This window comes from Callithrix jacchus, chromosome 1 (assembly GCF_049354715.1).
Source record: "Callithrix jacchus isolate 240 chromosome 1, calJac240_pri, whole genome shotgun sequence".
NCBI lineage: Eukaryota > Metazoa > Chordata > Mammalia > Primates > Cebidae > Callithrix > Callithrix jacchus.
The window spans coordinates 187096750-187115294 of record NC_133502.1 but is presented as its reverse complement, the minus strand read 5'-3'; the positions used below and the strand labels follow the sequence as shown (position 1 = coordinate 187115294).

The following is an 18545-nucleotide window of genomic DNA, read 5'->3' as shown; positions in this document are numbered from 1 at the left end:
TCTTTAATTTTAGAGACAGGGTCTTGCTACACTGCCTAGGCTGGAGTGCAATGGCTATTCACAGGCACGATCCCAGCGCACTGCAGCCTTGGACTCCCGGCGTCGAGTGACCCCCCACCTGAGCCTCCCAAGTAGCTGGGACTATAGGCCCATGCCACTGTGCCCAGCTTGTCTGTTTTCTAGGGCCATCGCTTCATTTAGCAAAACTGTGTTGAGCACCAGTGGAGCAGCAGTGCACCTGCCCATGAGGCCCATGGTGTGAGGCCAAGTCTAAACAGAAAGGGAGAGTCATTTAATGGACTTTTATGAAGTGAGGCCCAAGGTTTGAACAGAATGCACTGGTGAAAGGTTAGATCACAGAGCCCAGTGTGCGTTGAACTCTTAACCTTGTGGAGCAAGAAATGAAGGCCTCCAGATATGAAATGATTTGCCAGGTGTCTCTTGTCTGCAACCTATACATTTTTACTTTAGACCATGCTATTGTATTCTTAATTTTTTAAAAAAGACTATTTTGGGGGAGTTTTAGGTTTACAGCAAAATTGAGAGGAAGGTACATTTATATGATTTTTAAACTTTGGAGGAAGAGAATTTTTTTTAAAAAAAGACAGAGTCTTGCTCTGTCACCCAGGCTGGAGTGCAGTGGCACAATCCCAGCTCACTGCAACCTTTGCCTCCCTGGTTCCAGTGATTTTCCTGCCTCAGCCTCCCCTATAGCTGGTACTACAGGTGTGTACCACCATGCCCAGCTAATTTTTGTATTTTTAGTAGCGATGGGGCTTCATCATGTTGGCCAGGCTGGTCTCGAACTCCTAACTTCGTGATTCACCCACTTGGCCTCCCAAAGTTTTGGGATTACAGGCATGAGCCACCGTGCCCAGGTAATAATTTTATTTATTTATTTATTTTGGGACAGAGTCTCACTCTGTCACCCAGGCTGGAGGGCAGTGTCGCAATCGTGGCTCACTGCAACTTCCATCTCCTGGGTTCAAGTTATTCTCCTGCCTCAGCCTCCTGAGTAACTGGGATTACAGGCACACGCAACCACGCCCGGCTAATTTTTGCATTTTTAGTAGAGACGGGATTTCACTCTGTTGACCAGGCTGGTTTCAAACTCCTGACCTCAAGTGATCCACCCACCTGGGCCTCCCAAAGTGCTGGGACTACAGGCCACGGCACCCTGCCCTTGAAGGTAATAATTTTAAATTGTTGAGAGTTGGTCCACATTTTCTGTGATTACACAATTATTAGGCATAAGGATTCTGGAAAACGTTTCTTGTGCGTGTGAATATTTAAAAAACTTTAAAACCCACAGATGCCTTGTATAGGCTGTATACTGTGCATGGCCTGAGTGGGCTTAATCGTTTTCTTTCAAAGGTGCTGAGCAAATATTTTGCAACTGGTAGTGAGAAGCTCAGTTAGCCTTGGTGAGAATCTCGGTCTTAATTCACTTTGGGAGGCTGAGGCAGACGGATTAACTAAGGTCAGGAGTTCGAGACCAGCCTGGCCAACGTGGTGAAACACCGCCTCTACTAAAAATACACAAATCAGGCCGGGCGCGGTGGCTCACGCCTATAATCCCAGCACTTTGGGAGGCCGAGGCAGGTGGATCACGAGGTCAAGAGATCGAGACCTTCCTGGTCAACAACGTGAAACCCTGTCTCTACTAAAAATACAAAAATTAGCTGGGCATGGTGGTGTGCGCCTGTAGTCCCAGCTACTCGGGAGGCTGAAGCAGGAGAATTGCTTGAACCCAGAAGGCGGAGGTTGTGGTGAGCCGAGATTGTGCCATTGCACTCCAGCCTGGGTAACAAGAGCGAAACTCCGTCTCAAAAAAAAAAATAAATAAATACACAAATCACCCAATGTGGTGGTGCACACCTGTCATCCCAGCTACTTGGGAGACTGAGGCATGAGAATTGCTTGAACCCGTGAGGTGGAGGTTGCAGCGAGCCTCCATTGCACCCCAGCCTGGGCTACTGAGCAAGACAGTCTCCAGAAGAAGATAAAGAAGAATAAAAGAAAGAAAGAAAAAAAAAACAGAAAGGGAAATGAGCCATCTCAGAGAACAACTGTGTTTTGTGAGCAGGTCCCAACAATGTCACCGCTGGGAGCGGGTGCCGCCCACCCGGCCCCTGCAGAGCCGGGGAGCTGAGAGGAAGGGGCACACTTGCCGGCGGGGGGTGGGGGGGGAGCCAGGATGCAGGTGCGGGGCCTCATTTTCTTTCCTTGTAAAGTGAATTCCCCAAAGGGTTCTGCTGCTTTTGCTTGGCAGAGCAAGGGAAAATAAGACATTTTAAATGAATTCCATTGTCTTACCTGGTGACAGAGCAGCCTCCCCCAGCGTGTCTCCATGTCTCTGTAGCCCTGTAAGAGCAGTCGCTCCCTTCTCCTCTTAAAACGCGGCAATAATGAATAGGAAGAAAAAGTGCTTGTTGCAAAAGGCTGATTATTATAGGTCTCCCAGCATTCTGCATCCACCTGCTGAGGAAATCATGGCTTTGAGTGTGCAGAGATTTATTGCTATGCAAGTTCATTTGCAAGTGTAGAAGATAGGAACAGACTAACGCTGACCTCAGAGGTAAAGACGGTAGAGTGTTTGAAGGGGTGTGGGCATTTCTCCCCCTAATCTCTCCTTCCCATCCCAAGGGCACTAACATCCTGCATCCCTGTGGCTACACCCTGCGTAGCGCTGTGTAGCCGGCATATTTTCTAGGACTTGAGCTAACGGGAGCTTGGGGTCATTGGCTATTACAAGCATAATGTGTAGGACAGCCCTCATCCCACAAGATCCGCTGGAGAAGGAAGCCCTTCCAAGACGTAGGTGGCCCTGAGCTTGAGCTTAGCTCGGGCAAGGTGGTAGATTGGAAAGAGAAGTGGAGGCAGGCTGGTCATCTTCCTCACACACGCGCTGTGGCCTTGAGGAAACTGTGTAAACTCTCAGGGCCCCAACTACCTCCTTTTCCAAATGGCCAGTGGCCTCCTTGGGCTCCTTGAGTAGGGCCAAAGGCCACAGCAGTGAGGTTTGCTGGTGGGCGATTAAGTTTTAGGGCGTTCAAATCAAAGCACCACACAGTGTGAAATACCATTGCACAGCATGAGCTTGTGTGTACGCCAATTCGTTGGCATAAAGATCAAGGCCAGGCATGGTGGTTCATGCCTGTAATCCCAGCACTTTGGGAGTCTGAGGAGGGTGGATCTCTTGAGCCCAGGAGTTTGAGACAGAAAAATATAGAAATTAGTCAGGTGTGGTGGCAGACACCTGTAATGCCAGCTACTCAGGAGGCTGAGGCAGGAGAATTGCTTGAACCTGGAGGCAGAGGTTGCAATGAGCCAAGATCGCGCCACTGCACTCCAGCCTGGGTGACAGAGTGAGACTCCATCACAAATAAAATAAAAAATTGGCTAATTAGCATACTTCATCTTTGACCTTCATTCCCCCTTGCCACATAACATAATATATTCGACGGTTCCAGGGATTAGGACACGGACATCTTGTGGGAGGCATCGTCCTGCTTCCACAGTGAGGATGCTACTTTAATCAGGGTGGTCAGGGAGGGCTTCTCTGAGTAGCTGGTATTGAAAGGAAGATCTGTAAGATAAGGACCAACCACATCGAGTGGCAGAAGAGCTTCTCAGGCAGCAGGAGTGCCACGTGCAAACGCCCCAGGTGTGTTTAGGAGCAGGGTGGATCTGGAGAGGCTACAGCACGTGGAGGTTGCAGTGAGCCGAGATCGTATCACTGCACTCCAGCCTGGCAACAGAGCAAGACACTGTCTCAAAAAAAAAATCAGAATATTATTTTATCTTATTTTTTAATTGGCACATAATTGTACATATTTGTGGAACACACAGCGATGTTTTGATTCATACAAGGTGTAGTGATCAGATCAAGATCATTAGCATACCCATCTTGTCCATCATCTCTGTCATGTCTTTGTGCTGGAAGCATGAATACCCTCCTTCTAGGTCTAAGAGTTTTTTAAGGATTGCCTTGGATAATGTGGGAGGAGGCTAGGCGCTGTGGCTCTCGCCTGTCATCCCAGCTCTTAAGGAGGCAGAGGCTGGAGGATAGCTTGAGCCCAGGAGTTCAAGACCTGCCTAGGCAATACAGGGAGACCCCATTCTCAAAAAAAAAAAAAAAAAAAGATGATGTGGGAGGAACCAAACCCGAGGGCAAGAGGCCAGAGGCAGGGAAGCCTCTGAGCGCTCCTAGGACCCCCAAGGACCTTGTTGGTAGACTCAGGAAATCGAGGTTGTCAGCCAGGTGCAGTGGCTCATGCCTGTAATCCCATAACTTTGGGAGACTGAGGAGGGTGGATCAACTTAGGTCAGGAGTTCAAGACCAGCCTGGCCAACATGGTGAAACCCCGTCTCTACTAAACAAAAAAATTAACAAAGTGTGGTGGTGCACACCTGTAGTCCAAGCTACTTGGGAGGCTGAGGCAGGAGAATCACATGAACCAGGGTGGCAGAGGTTGCAGTGAGCTGAGATCATGCCACTGCACTCCAGCCTGGGCAACAGAGCAAGACTCTTGTCTCAAAATAAATAAATAAATAAAATAAGAATGAATGAAATGTTCCTGGAGACTCCGAAATATCTGACAGAAAGGGTCTTGGAGATACTATTGTTGAACCTAAATAGCAGATAGAGACTCTCTAAAGGAAAATGATATTTAGCTGGGAATGGTCATTGCAGTGGGAATAGGTGTGATATATCGAGGGAGGTGAGGGAAGACAAGAGTTAAAGGAAACCTTAGGAGGGTTTCACGAGTTATTTTGAGACAATTATCCTTGGCTTCAAGGATCAATCACAAGGACAGTTTCAGTCCAGTATGGGACAGGCAGTTGCTGGGCAGGTGCCTTCATAGAAGTGCTTTTCCGTGTAAGATTATGGGGGCCTTTGTGTAAAACTGCAGCTTTACAGAGACTTGTGTGACAGTTCTTGTTATCACGCATCCACGCATGAAAGCCTCACGTTCATCCCGGGCTCCATTTGTCAGGGTTTTAACATAACTGACTCCATTTTTATTTTGATGCTGTTTCCATTTCCCCTTTTGATCAAGATCTTTCTCCAAAAACGATGCTGGTCGATCATTCTGTGGTTGGGTTTTGATGTCACTTGGTGTTGGGATGAACCAGTCCTAGGCTGGTCTGGTCCCAGGTTAGAGGGAGTCATTGGCAACTATTAGTCAATGTCAAAACCCTTTTAGCCACATTTGAATGATAAGGGAGGTTGGGAGGGGGTGGCTCTCAGGCTAGATCTACCTGGAGTCCATTGTTCTGCTCATTTCTGTTTGTTCTCTATTTTTTGGGATCTCGTCTCAAAGCATTGGTCAGCATTATTTTGTTAGGAGTTACACTTCTGCAGAAATCTGACAGGTACAAAGTTTAGAAAGAAAATTACAGAGGCCAGGTGCAGTGGCTCACACTTGTAATTCCAGCACTTTGGGAAGCTGAGACAGGCAGATCACAAGGTCAGGAGTTCAAGACCAGCCTGGCCAACATAGTGAAACCCTGTCTCTACTAAAAATACAAAAGTTAGCCTTGTGTGTGGTGCGTGCCTGTAGTCCCAGCTACTTGGGAGACTGTGGCAGAAGAATCCCTTGAACCTGGGAAGAGGAGGTTGCAGTGAGTCGAGATCATGCCATTGCACTCCAGCTTAGGCAACAGAGTGACACTTCTTCTAAAAAAAAAACTACAAAATAAAATTAGGCTGGGTGTGGTGGCTCATGCCTGTAATCCCAGCACTCTGGGAGGCCAAGGTGGGTGAATCACTTGAGGCCAGGAGTTTGAGACCAGCTTGGCCAACATGGAGAAACCCTATGCAGAAAAAATACAAAAATTAGCAGGGCATGGTGGCACATCCCTATAATCCCAGCTACCTGGGAGGCTGAGGCAGGAGAGTCACTTGAACCCAGGAGGCAGAGGTTGTGGTGGGCCGAGATCGTGCCACTGCACTCCAGCCTGGGCAAGAGAGCATGACTCTGTCTCGAAAATAAATAAATAGATAAATAAATAAAATGGTAATTCGATAACCCTAGTTTGCTTAGTGGTTTTGAGCTATGAACCTAGACTTAAAGGGAATGCACTGAATAAATCGAATGACCATGGAGCACTAGAAGACACCTGTTGGGACCAAGTGGCTTGTTTCTTATTTTGTGTATTTGGGTCTCAACTTCCCGGCCTGAACTTTATCCAGGTACGGCATGTGGTATTAGCAATAGCACAGTTTCTCATCCAGCCAACAGATAACACAGAGTGAATTCATCATCTAGTGTCCCATGACTGGGATGAAGTAGAGCAAAGTCAGCAACAGTTCTGTAAGGGATGCTGCCCGTTACCCAGTAGGTGGACTACAGGATCTCTTAGGTCAGGTCTGTCAAGTTAGCAGAAGAGGGACAAGAGTCTCATGATGGGGTCTCTTGTTTTGTCTTGGGAAAAGCCACCCACAGCATGGAGCTATCAACTTCTTGTCCTGGTTTGCAGTTAGAAAGTCTCTGGGCATGGCATTGGGCACTCTAGAGCTTTCTGTGTGGCCCTTATATCACACACAAGACTCACCCCTTAAAATGTATTTAGTTAGGGCCGGGCACAGTAGCTCATGCCTGTAATCCCAGCACTTTGCAAGGCTGAGGCGGGTGGATCACGAGGTCAAGAGATCGAGACCATCCTGGTCAACATGGTGAAACCCCGTCTCTACTAAAAATACAAAAATTAGCTGGGCATGGTGGCGCGCGCCTGTAGTCCCAGCTACTCGGGAGGCTGAGGCAGGAGAATTGCTTGAACCCAGGAGGCAGAGGTTGTGGTGAGCCGAGATCGTGCCATTGCACTCCCATCTGGGTAACAAGAGCGAAACTCCATCTCAAAAAAAAAAAAAAAAGCATTTAGTTTCAGCTTATAGTGCCTTAGGAACACAGCAATTCCCATTCTTAGTATTCCATGGAAGCAAGTTGGATTGGAGGAAACAAAAAGAATTCAGGACCAGCTGGGCGTGGTGGGTCACGCCTGTAATCCCAGCCCCCTGTGCATGCCTCAACCAGGGTAAAAAATCTCTATGCTGTATACAGGTAGATGTGCACAAAAATAGAACTAAAAATGGTCTAGAACCCTTGAACTTGCAAGTCCCCACTCTTGCTAATGGCAAAAGAAAGAGGAAAAAACACCATGAACATGCTCCTCAAAGCTAATTTAGTCTCCGGTCTACAGAAACTCCCTTCCTCCTTAACTCGACGCACCAAGATTGAAGTTCAAGTTCCCATCAAGTGTCTCTCCCTGCACCTCTCTGAGATGCTGTTGGGATGCAGGGGAGCTAAGGCCCCTCCTGGCTCCTGCCTCTCAGCCATGGCCAGGGCAGTTCCTGGGTCTTCTGTCCTGGTGCCCACAAGGTGATACCATCATGCCTTATTCTCAGGCTCCAGCCCAGAACTCCCAGCCTGGCCTCTGTACCCCAACCTTAATCTTCTGATTCATCGGGGACTGGGCTGCTTTTCCCACTCTACACTGGAAAGTGTAGGACTTCGGAGGCTGCCTGCTGGCTCACCCTCTAGGCCCTTTCCTGGGCATTTCCAAACCATGCCTGGGCAGCCTGTGCTGCTCTGCCGCCATGCTCACCACAGGCCTTGCCACCACTGCTTTGTGTTTGTTTGAGGTGGATTTTGGCTCTTGTTGCCCAGGCTGGAGTGCAATGGCGCAATCTCAGCTCACCACAACCTCCACCTCCTCCTGGGTTCAAGTGATTCCCCTGCCTCAGCCTCCCAAGTAGCTTAAAACTGCAGGCATGCACCACCACACCCGGCTAATGTTTTGTATTTTTGGAAGAGACGGGGTTTTACCATGTTGGTCAGCTGGTCTTGAACTCCTGAACTCAGATAATCCGTCTGCCTCGGCCTTCCAAAGTGCTAGGATTACAGGTGTGAGCCACCGAGCCCAGCCTGCCACCACTGTTTTAACCCCAAGGAGGGAATCAGGACCCTGGCATCTGATCTCCTGTATCTTCCTACTGATGGGAACTTCCCTAAGTCACATCTCCTGGCCCTGTGCACTGCTTGTAATCCAAGTCCCAGATTCTGTTCTTTACGTCTTAAAGCAGAACCTTTGGAATTTAGAAAATCTCTTTCTTCTCTGAAAGCTCAGTTTCAAGAGTACTAAATCACATGCATTCAGAGCCAGTCTTAATATTTAAAGGTGAAAAAGTCTTTCTCATCACATTCCTACTATGAAAATCATAATTTTCCTTGAGGCCAACAGAAGCTTCTGATTAAGAGAAAGAAAAAATATTAATACATTTAAGATAGTATCTGTCCGGGTGTGGTGGCTCACGCCTGCAATCCCAGCACTTTGGGAGGCCGAGGTGGGTGAATCATTTGAGGTCAGGAGTTCGAGACCAGCCTGGCCAACATGCTGAAACCCTGTCTGTACTAAAAATACCAAAAAAAAAAAAAAAAAAGTAAGCCAGGCATGGTGGTGCGTGCCTGTAATCCCAGCTACTTGAACACTGAGGCACGAGAATCGCTTGAACGCAGGAGGTGGAGGTTGCAGTGAGCCAAGATCATGCCACTGCACTCCAGCCTGGGTGACAGAGTGAGACCCTGTCTCAAAGGAAAAAAAAAAAAAAAGAGAGTATCTCTCTTTTACATGTAGCATAGCACTTACCACAAACGTATTAGAATTGTTCCATATCTGTCATCCTAAACAGAGAGGAGTTACTTGAAGGAAGAGCACAAATCATTTGTTTTTTTTGAGACAGAGTGTCACTGTGTCGTTCAGACTGGAGTGCAGCGTTGCAATCTCAGCTCACTGCAACTTCTGCTTCCCGGGTTCAAGAAATTCTCCTGCCTCAGCCTCCTGAGTAGCTGGGATTACAGGTGCGCACCACCACAAGCGGCTAATTTTTGTATTTTTAGTAGAGACGGGGTTTCACCATGTTTGTCAGGCTGGTCTCAAACTCCTGACCTCGTGGTACACCTGCCTCAGCCTCCCAAAGTGCTGGGATTACAGGCATGGGCCATTGTGCCGAATGGGTATAAATCTTACTCACTTTTTATGTCAAGTGCCTAAATATTGTGCCTGGCACTTTGTATGCTCACAGAAACTATTGGATAGATAGATAAATGAATGGGTGGGTGGGTGGGTGGGTGGATTGATGGATGGATGGATATGTGGGTGGGTGAATGGATGGGTAGAAGGATGGGTAGATGGGTAGGTAGGTGAATGGATGGGTGGGTGAGTGGATAGGTGGGTAGGTGGGTGAATGGCTGGTGGATGAGTGGATGGGTGGATGAGTGAGTTGTTGGCTGGATGGATGGATGAGTGGATGGATAGATGGGTGGGGGATGAGTACAAGGGTGGATAGATCAAAAACAAAATGGGGATAAAAGAGTTTGGAGAGAGGCAAAGGAAGAGGTCATTTTTTTTTCCTTGATGCCAACAATAAAAACTATTAAAGCATCTCACATGTACCATGACTTGCATCCAGACCACAGGAGACTTCTTGCCAACAGCCATGTGAGTAAACCTCCTTGGAAGATGATCTCCAACCCCAGTCAAGCCTTTGGATGAATGCAGCCCCAGTGGACACCTTGACTGTAACCTCATTAAGATCTTGACCACAACCACCCAGACAAGGCACTCCCAAATTCCTGACCCACAAAAATTGGGTGGGTCAGGAATAATAAAAACATCTATTGCCTTAAACCACGAAGTTTTGGGACACTTTGATATGCATCAATAGATCATTAATATCCCTAGCAAACTTCGACCCATACCTCATTGGCCAAAACTGTGTCTCTTGACCACCCTGAGATACAGAGGAAGCTGGGAACATAGTATGATAGTTGTAGGCATTTTAAAAGGACCGTATTATTACCCTGGCAAAATCATGGCTCTATTCACAAGGAAATGGGGTAGAATGGATACTGGCTATGCTGTTGGCAGTAACAGCCAAAGACGGTTGCATTTTAGCCAAACCTCACAGGGTACAAAGGAGAGGAAGGGCATTTGGAGCTGAGAAAACAGCCTAACCAAAGCTATGGAGGCAAGAGAGTTCCTAACGGGAGCAGGAAATGGCTCCTAGTAAATTCTGGGTAAATGCTAGCCCATCATTATTAATATACATTAGCAGAGGATTCTGTAGGAAGGATTAGTATTTTAACCTAAACTGTAAATAAATATTGCATTACAGAATGAGGCATGAAACTGACTCATAAATGTGAGCTATCGTTCTTTCTGAATCTCTGCTCTAGCTGTGTTCAGTTCCTTCTCTTCATTGCTAAGAAGTCCATGCTTTGTTGTGTGTTTGCTCTGCCGCTTTTGCCAGAGGTCTACCTATTTCACGAGCCTTAGAGACCCAGCTGCAATTTTCTGGATCCTCTATTCATTTTTTCTTTGATTAATTTCTGTTTTTATCATTTGTTTTTTTTGATGGAGTTTCACTCTTGTTGCCCAGGCGGGAGTGCAATGGCATGTTCTTGGCTCACCACAACCTCCACGCTCCCAGGTTCAAGTGATTCTCCTGTCTCAGCCTCCTGAGTAGCTGGGATTACGGGCATGTGCCACCACAACCGGCTAATTTTGTAATTTTAGTAGAGATGGGGTTTCTCCATGTTGCTCAGGCTGGTCTCGAACTCCTGACCTCAGGTGATCCGCCCACCTCGGCCTCCCAAAGTGCTGGGATTACAGGTGTGAGCCACCACACCGAACTAGTTCTGTTTTTATCTTTACAATTTTTTTTCTTCTACTTTTGTTGTTGTTGTCTTATTCTGTTCTTTTTCTTACTCGTAGAACTGGACACTTAGCTCATGAATTATGAATCTTTTTTTTTTTTTGAGACACAGTTTCACTCTGTCACCCAGGCTGGAGTGCAGTGGCATGTTCTCAGCTCATTGCAACCTCTGCCTCCCAGGTTCAAGTGATTCTCCTTCCTCAGCCTCCCAAGTAACTGGGATTACAGGCACGTGCCACCGCACCTGGCTAATTTTTGTATTTTTAGTAGAGGCAGGGTTTCACTATGTTGACCAGGCTGGTCTCGAACTCCTGACCTCAAGTGATCCACCCACCCTGGCCTCCCCAAGTTCTGGGATTACATGCTTAAGCCACTGTGCCCAGCCTTTTTTTTTTGAGACAGGGTCTCACTCTGTCGCGTCACCCAGGCTGGAGTACAGTGGCACAAACATGGCACGCTGCAGCCTCAACCTCCTGGGTTCAAACGATCCTCCTGCCTCAGCCTCCCAAGTACCTGGGAGTGCGGGTGTCCACCACCATGCTTGGATAATTTTGGTATTTTTTGTAGAGACAGTTTTCACCATGTTGCTCAGGCTGGCTTTGAACTCCTGAGCTCAAGCAATCTACCCGTCTCGGCCTGCGGAAGTGCTGGGATCACAGGCGTGAGCCCGTGCCTGGCTGAATCTTCCTTCTTTTCTAATGTGCTCAGTTCAGGCTATGGATTTCCCTCTGCATCCTCCTTTAGCGGTGTCCTTTGAGAGTTACCACACAGTGACTTATCTTTCAGTTCTAAATATTTTCTGATTTCCCTTATGATGTCTTCTTCAACTTTTATGTTAGGCAATCCATGAATTTAGAATTTAAAACATAGGGGTTTAAAAATCGTTCTATAATTTATCTCTAAGCTGACTGCATAGTAGCCAAATACCAACCTATTTTATGTGCTGAGCATGACGTTGTGACCTGCCACACACGCGGTCCAAAAACACTTTTTTTATTTCAGTCTTAAAATTGTCTCTTCAAAGACAACATGTACAATTTTTATAGAATTACCATGTGTGTTTGGAAAAATATATTCTCTAATTCTTGGGTATAGGAGTCTCTTATTACCCATGCATCCTTTGGAGAATATCTCCACTTCTGCCTGCTTGGTCTATCAATCCCTGAGAGATGGGAAGAATGCAGAGGATGACTTTCTACTGTAATAATACATGCAGCAGCCACGGACCTACGCTGCTCAGCTTCCCCTTCACAGGGACCTCCCGCGGGGAGTGTGCTCGGCCAACAGCCTTCAGACCACCATGGTATTCAAGCCAAAACCACATTCCTGTCCCTCCGACCCCAGTTACTCGCAGACAGTGACTAATCGCCAAGGGGGCACTAGGACCACAACTGCCTGGTGCGAGGGTCCTCTTACGAGGAGTCACTGCTCGGAGACTCTCCATCTGTCTGGCCAAGCTTGCTCAGAGTCCTGCTGCAGCCTGAGGCGTCCTCCTTCCCTTCCTCCCTCCCTCCCTCCTTTATAAGTCAGACCTGCCTTTGTGGCCTGGAGGCTCTCCTAGCCTGCAGCTTCTTTGCTTCTTTTTTTTTAATTTGAGACAAAGTCTTGCTCTCTTGCCAGGCTGGAGTGCAGTGGTGTGATGTCGGCCACTGCAACCTCTGCCTCCTGGGTTCAAGCGATTCTCCTGCCTCAGCCTCCCAAGTAGCTGGGATTACAGGCGCGTGCCACCATACCTGGCTCATTTTTGTATTTTTAGTAGAGACGGGGTTTCACCATGTTGGCCAGGATGGTATCGATTTCTTGACCTCGTGGCCTGCCAACCTCAGCCTCCCAAAGTGCTGAGATTACAGGTGTGAGCCACTGCGCCAACCTTGCTTCTGTTTTTTTGAGACAGGGTCGCAGTCTGTCTCCTAGGCTGGAGGGCAGTGGCATGATTACTGCTCACTGTAACCTCGACCTCCAGGGCTCAATATGATCCTCCTGCCTCAGCCTCCCAAGTGACTGGGATCACAGGCATGTGCCTTGATGCCTAATTATTTTATTTTTTGGTAGAGATGGGGTCTCCCTATGTTGCCCAGGCTGGTCTCAAACTCCTGTCCTCAAGCAATCCTCCTACCTCGGCCTCCCAAAGTGCTGGGGTTATAGGCATGAGCCACCACGCAGCCCCTCGCCTGCTTCTGCACTCCCCCTTCATCCTTGTGTATCTAATGTGCCTCTAATCTAATCTCTTGTGTATCTAATGCCGTCATGGTGTTTATTTCTTGGAATCCAAACTAGCCCAGGGAATTTGTTCATTTCTCCTTGTAATTGTGACAATTCTTGACATATTGTGGGGTACATAGAAGTTCAACTTCTTATATATTCTTGATGAATTGTTCCTATTACTATATACAACAATCCTCCTAATTCTTAATAACACACTTTATTACATATCTATGCCCCTGAACAATACGTAGTATCATTCTATTTTTTTGTTTGTTTGTTTGAGACGGATTTCGCTCTTGTTACCCAGGCTGCAGTGCAATAGCGCGATCTCGGCTCACCACAACCTCTGCCATCTGGGTTCAAGCAATTCTCCTGCCTCGGCCTCCTGAGTAGCTGGGACTACAGGCATGCACCACCATGCCCAGCTAATTTTTGTATTTTTAGTAGAGACAGGGTTTCACCTTGTTGACCAGGATGGTCTCGGTCTCTTGACCTCGTGATCTACCCGCCTCAGCCTCCCAAAGTGCTGGGATTACAGGCTTGAGCCACCACCAAGCCCGGCCTTAATTTCTTATATATTCTTGATGAATTGTTCCTATTATTGTATATAACAATCCTCCTAATTCCTAATAACACACTTCATTACGTATCTATGCCCCTGAACAATACATAGTATCATTCTATGTTTTTTCAACTTTAAAGTTACTGTTTTAAAGCATTCCTCTCCAATTTATGTTTCTGAGATTCACTCATGTAGATACATGGAGTTGGAGTTTATTTATACTGCTTTACATTAATCTGTTGTCTGGATAAAATACAAGGTATTTATCTCCTCTGCCACTGAAGGAAAGTGTTTTGTTTAAGACGGAGTTTCGCTCTTGTTGCCCAGGCTGGAATGCAATGCTTCAATCTCGCCTCACGGCAACCTCTGCCTCCCGGGTTCAAGCAATTCTCCTGCCTCAGCCTCCTGAGTAGCTGGGATTACAGGCATGCACCACCATGCCCAGCTAATTTGTATTTGTAGTAGAGACAAGGTTTCTCCTTCTTGGTCAGGCTGGTCTCAAACTCCCAATCTCAGGTGATCCTCCCACCTCGGCCTCCCAAAGTGCTGGGATTATAGGCATGAGCCACTGTGCCTCGCAGGGTGGCTTAGAGAGCGGACTTGGCCAAGTGTCCGGCAAGGGTGATTCCTTCCCCACCTTAGGTCACCTCTTCCTCATCTTGCCCTCGCCCTCATTCAGTGGCTATGCCCAGCAGTTGGTGGCCCAGGGCCCAGAAGGGGGTTGGAGGAGGCAGGAAGGCTTTGGGGACCTGGGGCCAGGCCCTGACCAAGGGCCTCCCGCCCACTCCCAGGCCAGCTGCTCCTGGCAAGTGTCAGAGTCTTCGTCCCATGGGCAGCTCGGAGATGGCCTGGCCCCATGCTCCCTGTGTGACACACAGTCAGCAGACACTAGGAGGAAAGAAAGAAAAAGGGAAGCCCAGGGGAAGCAGTGACTTGGGCACAGGCTCCCTGCCAGGCAGAAAAAGCCCCAGAACACTTTCCTTTTGCCCCAAGGGAGTTTCCTGAGGAGGGGGGCTTCTGATAAGTGAAGGCTTCAGTCACCTTGGTCCCAGCCGGGCGTGGCGGCTCACACCTGTAATCCCAGCACTTTGGGAGGCTGAGGCAGGTGAATCACCTGAGGTCTGGAGTTCGAGACCGGCCTGGCCAACATGGTGAAACCCCATCTCTACTAAAAATACAAAAAATTAACCAGGCATGGTGGTGGGCACCTGTAATCCAAGCTATTTGGGAGGCTGAGGCAGGAGAATCACCTGAACTCAGGGCAGGTGGAGGTTTCAGCGAGCCAAGATTGAGCCATTGCACTCCAGCCTGGGTGACCAGCAAAGCTCCATCTCAAAAAAAATAAAAAATATAAATCATGGTCCTGAGATCCAAAAGTGGTTTCTCCCCTCCTCTGATTCCATTCTGAAGATGGCGGGCAGGCTGGGGTTATTGTTTGTCAGCACACCCCTGGGAGATTTCTGCTCCTAAAACAGCATCTCACCTGTAGTCCCAGCTACTCAGGAGGCTGAGGCAGGAGAGTCGCTGGAACCGGGTAGGTGGAGGTTGCAGTGAGCCAAGATCATGCCATTGCACTCCAGCCTGGGCGACAAGAGCAAAACTCCATCTCAAACAACAACAAAACACCCAGCATTTCTTCGGTGTCACAGGGCATTTTGCACAGAACAGACCTTCGAGTCCAATGACTGCAGGAAGCCTCTAATTTCCCAGAGCTGTCTCCAGGAGAAAGCTGTTCCCACTCAGAAACTGGATTGTAAATGATATCGGGCGGTTCCCGGAAGCTGCTGAACTCTGAATGCTGCTGAAAATCCGTACATGTGAAATGAAAACAGTAGAAATAGGCCGGGTGCGGTGGCTCATACCTGTAATCCTAGCACTTTGGGAGGCCAAGGTGGGTGGATCACCTGAGGTCAGGAGTTCAAGACCAGCATGGCCATCATGGTGAAACCCCATCTTTATAAAAAAAAAATGTAAAAAACCCCAGTAGAAATCGATACTAGTTGCAATACTAGTAATTTCTGAGCAGAAAAAATAAATGGTTTTATGCGTCTGACTGCGGCTGCTGGAGAGAGAAGGTAGTTTTCATCGGAGGAGGCCCAGGGGAGGGGGAGGCCTTCTCATTCTGCTTCCCTTGGGCCCCTCTCCAGCCTCGGCTTCTCAGCCTGGATGGGACACCCCAGCCCCTTGTCTACTCCTGGAAGCTTCTTATAAAGCCTTCCTGGGACAGGTTCATGCCTGTAATCCCAGAATTTGGGGAGGCCAAGACGGGTGGATCACTTGAGGTCAGGAGTTTGAGACGAGCCTAGCCAACATGGTGAGGCTAAGGAAGGAGAGTCACTTGATTGCGGGAGGTGGAGGTTGCAGTGAGCCAAGATTGTGCCAGTGCACTGCAGCCTGGGCGACAGGACAACACTCCATCTCAGAAAATAAACAAATAAATAGAGCCTTACTGGACGCCTGGACCTTCTTGGTGGGCTCAGCCCGTCATGTTGGAATGTGACTTAGAGTGGATATCAGCCTACGCCCTACGTGGTGAGCACCCAGGACGGGGTCCGGCCCACAGCGGTGCCCTGGAAAGTTCGTTGAATGAGGGAATGAGTGACCTGAAATTCCTTGTCGATCTGGACCCCTGCAGGAATTAGAGGGCCCGGCCTGGGTTCTTTGCTATCCCTGAACCCAGCGCAGTCTGACTCTGACCCAGGTCTGCACAGCTGTGCCATTATCCATCCCAGCCCTGGGGCGGTGGAAGAGCCGGCCTAGCCACAGGGCAACGGGAAGAGAAAGTAAGAGGCAGTGAGAATAGACGGCCAGCTGAGAGGAGAGGGCAGAACGGAGAGGGCAGAGCTTTCCTGAGGCCTGAGGCTGGTGCGGGGGGAACCCTTTGGAAATCCCCTGCAGCTGCCCTGACCCCTGCACCCCGCCTCTGGAACCTCAGTGGGGGCAGCTCCAAGACCAGCCTCCAATTGCTCTGGCTGGCAGAGAGGGTGGTGGGGGGATGGGGTGCCTGGAGGGCCTCGATTTCCGGCTCCTCCCAGTGCCCCTGCTGCCCCTCCCAGAACTGTCACCTCCATAGACTTCCTCCTCTCCCCTTGGGGACCCTCCTTGTTCTCTGTGACTTTCCCAAACCCCCTCCCCTCTAAAGGGACCTACACAATTGAGAGGATGAATGAAGATTAAAGGCAAAACAACCACTTTTCTGTTTTTTTGAGATGGAGTCTCAGTCTGTCGCCAGGCTGGAGTGCAGCTGCAAAATCTCTGCTCACTGCAATCTCTGCCTCCTGGGCTCAAGTGATCTTCCTGCCTCAGCCTCCCAAGTAGCTGGGACTACAGGCATGTGCCACCACGCCCAGCTAACTTTTGTATTTTTGGTAGAGTCAGGGTTTCACCATGTTGGCCAGGCTGGTCTTGAACTCCTGATTAGGTGATCCATCCACCCGCCTTGGCCTCCCAAAGTGCTGGGATTACAGGAGTGAGCCACCATGCCCGGCCTTTTTTTTCTTTGAGACAGTCTCATTCTGTCTCCCAGGCTGGTGTGCAGTGGTATGATCTCAGCTTACTGCAGCCTCTGTCTCCTGGGTTCAAGCGATTCTCCTACCTCAGCCTCCTGAGTGGCTGGGATTACAGATGCCTTTCACCACACCCGGCTAATTTTTGTATTTTTAGTAGAGACGGGGGAGTTTCACCATGTTGGCCAGGCTGGTCTCAAACTCCCGACCTCAAGTGATTCGCCTGCCTCAGCCTCCCAAAGTGTTGGGATTACAGGCGTGAGCCACTGCACCTGGCCTAGAACAACTGCTTTTCTATCAACATCTCGCTGTTTGCAAAGTGCTCTCACTTCCATTACTTCCATTGTTCTTCACTAAACCCTTATAAAGTGGGTGTTTCGCCCCCATTTTGAGGATGCAGAAACTGCCCCCCCCATTTTGAGGATGCGGAAACTGCCCCCCACTCCAACGCCTGAGGAGACAAGGCTGGGGTGCAAACTAAAGTGAGCTCACACCAGATCCCTTGCCCTTCCCAGGAAAAGGCGCTGACCCTCCAAAGAGGAAGGAGAGGGGAGGGAGTGGGGAGGAATGAAAGGTTGTGGGGAGGAGGAGGAAGGGAGGGAGGGAAGGTGGGGGAGGAAGAGGGGAGAAGGAAGGAAGAAAATGGGAGGGAAGAGGGAGAAGTGGGAGGGAGGGCAGGTTGGGGGTAGGAAGGGATGGAGGGAAGGAGAGAGGGAGGAAGGGCAGGCGGGTGGGGGAGGGAGGGAAGGCAGGTGGGAGGAGGAAGGGGGAGGTGGGAGGAGGAAGTGGGAGGAGGAAGGGAGGTGGGAGGAGGAAGGGGGCAGGTGGGAGGAGGAAGGGGGCAGGTGGGAGGAGGAAGGCAGGTGGGAGGAGGAAGGAGAAGTTGGGGGAGGGAGAAGAGTAGGGAGTATCAAACCTGTGTCAGACTTGAGAGGTGCTTCCAGCCGTTTCTGAAGTGTGAAAGCAAGGGTCGGTTCAAATGCACATTTCCTGGCCCTGCAACTCTGTGGGGTGGAGCCAGCGTCTGCAGATTAGTGGCAGCCACACACACCCTCTGCCCACGGGAGACGGAGGCTCTGGTCTCACAGAACCTTGGAACTGTGGGCGAGGAAGCATGAATAGGCTCATGGGAAGCTAATTGCTTCCTTAATTGGCTGAACCCACGCTGGGGAGCCCTGCCCGGAAAGTCCCGGTTGCTGGAGGGATGGGACTGGTTTGCCTGGCGGCCAATAGCGGGCTCCGCTGGAGGCTGCCCTGGAGGAGACAGTGCTGCGGTCCCAGAAGAAACAGCCCGAGGGGAAACGGCCGGGCTCTCGGGGTGCCCAGGAGGGGATTTAAAGAGGCGAGTTGAGGTCCCGCAGCCGCCACGCCCTGCACCCCGTACCCACCGCCCCCGCCGGCACATTCCTGGTTCTGCCTGCACCGGAGCCCCCCGGAACCCCCACCGCGCTATCCCACGGCCGCTCAAACCTGTCCTGATCTTGCTGGACGGTGGCCTCAGGGCAGCCCGGGACCCCTAGAGGGGGAAAAAGGGTGACGGAGAGGAAATCTC

At 49.5% G+C, this 18545-nt stretch overlaps 1 long non-coding RNA gene across 1 annotated transcript; it reads right to left on the bottom strand.

Moving 5' to 3' along the window:
• Window positions 1–2344: 2344 nt before the first annotated feature.
• On the bottom strand, window positions 2345–18545 carry LOC118145743 (uncharacterized). The gene is made up of 3 exons (XR_008473901.2): window positions 18464–18545; window positions 17910–17997; window positions 2345–2481 (listed from the first exon to the last, which is right to left on the bottom strand). It is a non-coding gene; the product is annotated as an uncharacterized LOC118145743 (long non-coding RNA).